Genomic DNA, 8,895 nt, shown 5'->3' on the forward strand with positions numbered 1-8,895 from the left:
TCTTCCATCTGATCAATTTGGGGAAAGTCGAGAAGAAAGGCATTGAGTGCCAACAGACCTCATTTTCTGAGTATATCTCTTTGTAATCTCTGTCACATTGGCACGTGGGAGCAGGTACTCTGAATTTTTGCATTGCTTTTTAGTCACTTATCCCCATCAAGAATGGGTAGACCCACATTTTTCAACTAAGCTCTCCAAAAACACATATATAGCGAGCTGTTCATTCACATGAATCTGTAAAAAAACAATATCAATAACAACTAAGGAAAGAAGAAAATCACTCTAGTATTAAAGGATTTTTTAAATAGTTTTTACTCTAGTTGATTCCAAAGATAAACATTAAAAAGAGAAATTTAAACACATAAGCAAAAAAATGTGTTTACCGCCTTCCTCCCCACCAGTCATTTGCCATGTTGGAGTGGGAGGGAGAAGACCATTAAAGCCCACATTTCATCGTGTTTGGCGCCTGTGGCTGCTGTTGCTATAACGCATCCTCATTGCTGTTCACTCTCTGTTGTGGTGTTTATTTTTATGTTCACCCCAGAATATAATTGGATACTTGAACATATTTGTGTTATTATTGAGATTGTTTTGGGGGGATGAGTGATATAATGTCATGTAATTGCTAGATTTTAAAAATCGGGCTTCGAGTTGTCTATCAACTTCAAATCAGCTATCACTAAGATTTCAGTCAGCAGGTGCTGATGATTATGATAAATAAGGAGGGATGGTGGGGAACTGAGAGGTCAGGTAGGAAATTACAGCAAAATTTCACTTCAGAGAATATTGAAAGATTAAAGCATGACAGTTGCCTTACAACACGAGGCTTCCTTCTAATATACTTTGTGACTGTTGCGTTCCAATATTATAGAATAAAAATTCCAACTGTCCAGACTTCTCTCTCTCCCTTCTTTCCTCCCCCCCTACCCTTTACTACCATAGTCCACTGTTGCACTTTTACTAATTTGGATTGGTATCCACCTATCTTAGGTTGATAGAATCACTGCTTCATAGAGTATGAGTAAATTAATGCATAGTCTTTACCAATATTTTTAAAATAACAGTTCAGATGTTTCTGGAATTTTAAAAGAAATCAAAGAGATTATGAAACATTCCCCCTCTTATTTTTAGAGAGAAGTTAAAATCTGAAATCTGGAAGCATTTGTCATCTTCCAAAAAATGTAACAAAAATTCTTTTTTTTTCCAATTCCGAATGGAATTGCAATATGCCTTAACATAGGAACGGCATTTGTACAGCTATATACTAAATATTTTAACATGTTTCAGCCACTTTCTTTGACTTGGAGAAGTGAAATCACTATGCTGTTAGATCAATAAAGGCATTTTATATTATTTAAATTATTAGCATTAATTGCCGCTAAATCCATCAGCATTATTTACCTTCGGCAGCTTAGCATCATAGAAAGATACTGCGTTCTTGGTTCTCTTAGGCAACAAGAAGACAATCAAAGGCATAATCCTAAATTGACTTTCAGAGTGCAAGAAATTTACAGATCTAAAAATTTACCAAGAGGGAGACCAGCACATCTGCCCCTATAGGAAATGATTTTTGCATAGTAAGTGTTGATCTGCATAACCATATGATCATCTCAAGTGCTGATTACCGAATCTGAATCATCATTACTTAGCAAACTTCTATAAATACACATGGCACCATGTAATATATTCAGCTGTGCTAAATTAATGACAAAGTCCTTACCCCAAGGAGCTTGGGGGTCTAAAAACAAAGAATGACACAAAAGACAAAAATGTAGAACACCCTGAGTTGGGGGAAATTTTCAGTGAAATAAATTCAGTGAAGGATTTTTATGGTTTGTGGCAAAGGACGAATTAAAGATCCATATAGTTTGCCTTTTGGACTGCTCTCACTACAAGTTATGTGCTGGCCTGGGAAAGAACTCCAACATTTGAATCTCTTGATTTCTCAGGGATTTCAGACCTATATTTCTATAACTGCATTTTTTTTATATCTTAAACATGAGTATATTTAAATACCATAAAATCAGTGTATCCAAAAATGAACTCATTATCTCTTTTCCACTGTTTCCTCGTTCCTTAAATCAGCTCTTGCTTTGGTTAAAGGCACTGTCTTATTCCATTGATTACTCAAGAGATTTCAGAGGTACTTCTCCCTATACTTCTTCACCTGCTGACAAATCCTGCAGATTGCCAAGCTGATGGTCCATTGGCTCCTCCTTAGTCCTAATCCAGGGCTTCATATTTTGCTTTTAATGATTGTTGTGATCTCCAATTGGTTTCTTCTTCAGTTGAGCCCTCAAGTCACTCTTAGAGAACCATTCTTGGCCAGTCTTGGTTTGAATCTTAATGTCTCTCAGTGTAAAGGCAGCTCTGCTTCCAGTGGCGTTCCTGGCCCTTTCCAACACGATGCCTACCTCTTTCCATCCTTGCTTCCTACTAATTCCTGCTTAGTATACCTTAAAACTATTACCTCAGTTAGGTCTCTTTATGCTTACTTATGATATCCCAGACATTTTGTATAGCTGTATAGATTCTTTCTACCTTCTCTATCATTTTGGACCTAGGAAAACAATGTGCTTGTGAACCTTTCTCAAGTAGCCCAGGAGGAATAAATATCGTCCTCCTACATATATGTACCTACATAATTTGATTGACTTTATTTCTAACTAGTGGATATCAGTTGGCTACCTTCCCAGTGATGTCCCCCTTACCATGTCAAGAGCACCCAGATTTTTCTCACAAGTTCTACCTCTTTTCTCATTTTAGCGATGTTAACAATTTCATGTGCTCCAGGAGTGGTTTTTTGTTCTTTGAAATCACCGAGATTATTTAAAAAGTGAGTGTTTAATCCAAGGAAATCTACTGTTCATTAAATTCATATATTTTGCCAATGCAAAATGTTTTGTTTTGTTTTGTTTTCTTACTTGGTTGGTGCCATAATGCCTGACATTGCTTCATTTGTGTGTCATACCATGAGAGGATGAAGCCCGTGGTGGTTAGAGCCCACATTGAGGAAGGAGAGATGAGAGATTCATTTTAGTAATATATTTTGATTTCTTTATCCAGCTACTTCCAAAATTGACCCCATTCATGGACTATTATGTTATGTGAGTTAATTACTTTCCCTTTTTGCTTAAACCAGTCAGAGCTGGTTTTCTGATACATACATACCCCCAAATCCTGTTGCTATCTATTTGGATGTTCTAATAAGTATTTGCTTACAAATATTTGCTCCAGTATAAATTATGAATTCTATGAGTACAGGGAATGGTTTATACCTCCTATATCTCATATTGTGCCTATCCTGGCATGTGGCATATTGGGTTATTAGTAATTTAAGCAGGGGCTGTATAATCATCTGACAAAATGGCTTCCAAAAGAAATGCTTCAGGTATGGGAGATTGGACTACATGACCCGAAGTTCCACTTCAACCTCTCAGCAGTGTTTTTAATGAATCTATTAATTGTAACCGTTGCAAGAATATTCCATGCTGCAGAGTTGACAGTTATGGCAAACACACTGGGGAGAAAATGATGTTTCGGTTTCCTGGGACAGTTGTAACAAAGTACCACAAATTAGGTGGGTTAAAACCACAGAAATGTATTATCTCACAATTCTGGACGATAAAATTCTGAAATGAAGGTGCCACCATGACGATGCTACCTCTGAAGGCTCTAGGGAAGAAGCAGAGCCATGCCTTTCTCTTAGCTTCTGGTAGTTGACTGGAAATCTTTGGCATTGCTTGGCTTACAGCTGCATAGTTCCACATGTCTTCTTACATGGTTGTCTTCTAAGTAAGGACACCAGTCATACTGGATTAGGACCTCACCCTACTCCAGTATGACCTCGTTTTAACTTCACTATTTATACCTGCAATTACCTCGTTTCCAAGTAAGGTCACATTTTGAGGTAGTAGGATTAGGACTTCATATCAGTTTTGGTGGTAGGGGGATTTGGGGGGGTGGAGAGACATAAATACCTGTAGAAGAAAGCCTTATTAGGACTCCTTGCTCTATAGAGCAGAATAGGATAATAAAGACTCTGAGGGAGAAATCTAAATGATTTGAGGGAAGCATAGAAAGTCCTGGTATTGCTCCTAAATAGAACTGACACTCAGTGATGAATGACCATTTTTTTTTAAACATGTAACTTTTCCTCCATGATTGGCACTTGCGTATGAAATAAAACATAATCCCAGTGGATACTATCTAGCTCCGTCAGGCAAACAATGATTCATGTTAACAACACGACCTTACTGGTGAGGAGGTGCTTTTATTCATTTTTGCTCATGAATAAATTAGCTCTTTAAAAAATTCATGGGAGAAAAATACCGTATGAAGTTGTTTTCACATTTATGGAGGTTATCTGTTTATCAGGATGAGGGCATTATGTAATTTTAATGAATGAAATGTAATAATATATTCTTTGGTTTTATAACAAGATTAAAATTGATTCTGAACATAATACAGCTCTTCCCCATTGAAAGGCAAACCCCAAAGCTTTTTTATCTCCATGGAAGTATTGCCACAAAACAAATCCACTTGTAATACATATTTGGAGTCAGGCGTATCTTGGTTCAAACCCAGCTGCCACTAATATAATTGTCATGGGACCTTAGGCAAGTTACTCTGTTTTTCCAGACCTTCGTTTCTTAAACTATAATCTCAAAAGATTGTTGTGATGATTGAATTAAATAAATGCATGTGGGGCACTTACTGTCTGACACATTGTACTAACAAAATTTGTCTCATCAATATTATAAGTAGGTGAAAAATTTCTATTCAGAAACATTTGAGGCAGAAACAAAAAAAAATGTAAACTACAGTAAAATGTTAAAGGAATTATTAGTTCAGTGGATTTATTTTTGCAATTATTCAGTTATTCAGTTACATAATCACATTTAGGACTAGAATTTCATTTCCTTCTGTGGGGAAAAAGGCATTCTCTTTCTTATACCATAAGAGGAAGGAATCATTCCTTTAGGTTTCTCTGTATCTCTGTTGTATTATTATTTGTTCATATCTCTGTTCCTGCCTCCTAGTATTAAAAGTAGGCTTACTTAGGAAGCTCAATTCAAAGAGCATAGGCGTCAAATAATTCAGAGAGAAACAATATGCTTTTGTTCCACAGTAACCTGGATTGACTTTCTACAGAGATCAGGTAAAGACTAGTCTGTCATGTAGCCAGTATTCTGTTCTGTTCTTCCCCATGCATCCCTGACCGCTTCTCAGTTTTTATTCAAGGCTGCATATCACCTATTTGTCCATCACATGTGATGTCCCTCAAAAACTTTGAACCTCTTTTCTTCTTTGCTCAACATTTTCTATGGGTGATCTGTCCTCTTTTATGGATACCACCCAAGTACTAAAACCCACCAAACCTCTGTAGTGAGCTACTTGCCTCCTAGATCTTTCCATCTAGTTATGGAAACTACTAAAACATGAGCTACAGGCATTCACTTGTATTGTTTACCACTACATCCAGTGTTTACCACAATGCCAAGCACAGAGTAGGCATCCAGTAAAGATTGAATAAACAAAGGGAAAGAATATTTCCCACACACCACTGACCATTTTCCTCCACACTTGTTCCTTGCTCTTAATTAATGACACTGCGATTCTCAAATTGCTTAATCTAGATGCCTGGGAACATATTTAGTTCTCTATCTTCCTCACTTTCCACATCCAGTCACTGGTTTTTATCAGTATTACTTCTTCAAAACACATGAAATTGGTCCACTTTATATTTTTGTTCGGGCTCCCATAGTCTTATGTTTCCATTACTGCCTCAGCCCCATCTGGTCTTCCCACTACATCCATTTTTGCATAGTACACCCAGAGTGAATTGGAGTGAAATCCAAACTCCTCTTCATTGTGCGCGCATCCTCTTGAGAATTTTTTCAGCTTCATCTCTCAACACTCCCTGCTTTCCGCTCCCCCCCCCCCGTCATGCTAAATGGCTTCCCATGCTGTGCTAACTTTGACCTTCAGTACACTGAACACACTTAGCCCTTGTTTCAGAAGGCTGCTTCTGCCAACTCCTTGTCTCTTTCTTGGCCCTTGATCTGAGCTTTAGGCATCCCCTCCTCTGGGAAACTTACCCTTAATCCCCTAGCCAAGATGAGTGTAGATGCTGCCCTCTTCTCCAGAACATAGAGCCTGCAGTTCTCATGTCAGGGAGCACTTAACACCAGTATTGCCATTGCTTTTCTCCCTAGGAGATGCTATAGGCATATTGCTTGTTGGAACTGTGTTTTATTCATTGATATATTCCCAGCACCTAGGACAGTATTTGGCAAATAATCAACACTTAATAAATATTTGTTGAATGAGTGTTATGTAGACACAGTGCAAAGTAGCCTTTGGCCAGAGCAATGATTACAGTATTAGCAAATCTGTGCTATTTTTTTTTCTTTCAGAACAGTTCACTTTGATTTATCTCGAACTGTTATGCAAGCTGTAACTAAAAACGACTGTGCTTGACACTGACTATAAAAATACCACTGTGCAGACTGTGTTTTTAAAAACCAATATTGAAGCTCAAATCATTTATAGTGATGTCCATATTAAATGCTCTCTACCTACGTTCACTAAGTGTTGAAAGATTTTTTTTTGCATCTTTTCTACAGATTTTTCTCCAGCTGCTACCATAATAGCTTCCTTTACTTGGTTCCCACTGTTGTTAAATGCAAACAAATCAGACTGTCACAGAATCCACCTGATTCCAGGAGTAAGCAGTAGTCCAGTGAATCATCCATTGACTCATTCAGCATAAGCAGCTATTAATCTAACCTGGTATTTGTAGGTACATGTGGAGGTTGCTTTGAGCCATAGAGTACTGCCTACGCTTTCGAAAGTTTCAAATTTAGAAGTATTAGGATAAGAGAATACCCACGTCATTGCCTCTTGCTCGTACACGTAGAGAAGGGATTTTCAGTTGCTGATACTTACTAACTCTTGAGGTTAGTTATTACATCAGCTGTGATCAGACTTTCCTCTCAGATGGTTTTTCTCTGAGTCCACAATGCTGGTATAGTATTATAGTGGACCAAATCCCAAGTGTCTATGCGTAAGTTACTGAATTTTGAAAATTCTTACACTTATTCAAAGATGTGTTATTGATGTTTTTCAATGTATCTGTTATCACACTTTGCATATTTCTTCCACCATCAAAAATAAGAGAATTGTTTACTCCCAGAAAAGCAGCATGACTGACAATACCAATAGGGCCAAAATGAGAAAGCCTAGTATCAGTGAACTGAATTCATGGGTGGAATTCATATCCGCCCTGTGAGTGTATTTGGAAATGGGGTCTTCAAAGAAGTAATATAGGTTAAATTAGGTCACAAGGGGGAGGCCTTACTCGAATATGACTGATGCCCTTACAAGAAGAGGAAGAGACACTAGGGCTGTACGGACACGCAGAAAAGGCTATGAGAACACAGCTAACTGGCAGCCACCTGCACCTCAAGTAGAGGCCTTAGAAGAAACCTAACCAGCTGTCACCTTGATTTTGGAGTTTTAGTCTCGAGAACAGTGAGAAAATAAGTTTCTGTTGTTGAAGCCCCCAGTCTGGTACGTTGTTATGGCTACCCTGGTAGACCTGGGTTTTAGTCCTGATTTTAACACTTATAGCTGCATGCTGACAGGGGAGATGTCTGTTTCCTGAATTTCGCTGCCTCATTTGTGAAAAGAAGGTAACTAAAAGTCCCACCTTAAGAGGTCATTGTGAGATAGGTCACAAATTATGTGACAGTGCACTGTACCCTTTTAAAGAGTTACATACTTATTTCTAGTTACCTTTTTCATAATGATGTTCACTAAATAAGAATTGGTCTGATTTTTTAGATTTAAATTCAAAGATTTTTTTGAGTCTCTCTCTCTCTCTCTCTTTTTTTTTTTTTTTTTTTTTTTGAGTACTAACACTTTTATTCTGGGACAATGGTCATAAGAGAGAAAAGAGCCCGTGTGTTGGAGTCTCACAAAACAAAGTCCAGCTATTACGCATGTATCTGATTGCAAGTTATGGGACTTCTCAGAGCCCAGTTTCTTTCTTTGTAAGTAGGTCTGGAAACAGCTAGAGCACATGAGATTATATCACTAAATGAGAACACATAATCCCTGGCCCATGTTTGCATCAAATGAAGTCTCTGTTGGGTGAGTTTATATCCTCCTCATATTTAAGTCCCTCTTTGGCCAGAATGTCAGAAATTCTATCTAGACATTATTGTGTTGCTTTCATTTATTTCTTAGAGAACAAGATAACAACAGCAACACAGTAGCTAAGAATTAGTGAGGACTTACCTTGTGCCAGGAACCACAGTAAATGCTTTAACTGGATTAGTTTATGTAATCACAACTCTCCCATTATTATATTAATTGTACACGTAGGAAAACTGAGGCCCAAGGTAGGGTTGCCACATTGAGGTTTCCCAAATGTGGCATAGGGTATACTTAGACTAACAATATTAATTGTTTATTTGAAATTCACTTAACTGGGCATGCTGTATTTTATCTGGCAATGCAGCCCAGTGAGGCTAAGTAACTTATCTAAAATTACACAGAAGCCAGGTTTCAAACCCTGTACATGACCCACAGAGACCCAAATGTTAACTTCCATGGTTTGCTGATTACATACAATTTTAAAGAGAGACCAACCATTTGGGTCAGAGTGAAGAAATTTAGCTGAAAATTATCCTAGTTGATAATTAGAATATCTTCATAGATTGAGTTGATTGTAAACAAGGTCAAGGCAAAGTCTTCAGGAAAGCTTAGGGCTCTGAACTGAGAATTTAGGGCCCTAATTAGTTGGGCAATCTGCTTTGACATCAAGAGTAGAACAAAGTTTAAAAGCAAGGTTTCTCTCTGCAGAGTTGTTAAAAAATATCTTTTTTT

This window comes from Ursus americanus, chromosome 5 (genome assembly GCF_024610735.1).
Source record: "Ursus americanus isolate L20-20 chromosome 5, mUrsAme1.1.p, whole genome shotgun sequence".
Classification (NCBI taxonomy): Eukaryota; Metazoa; Chordata; class Mammalia; order Carnivora; family Ursidae; genus Ursus; species Ursus americanus.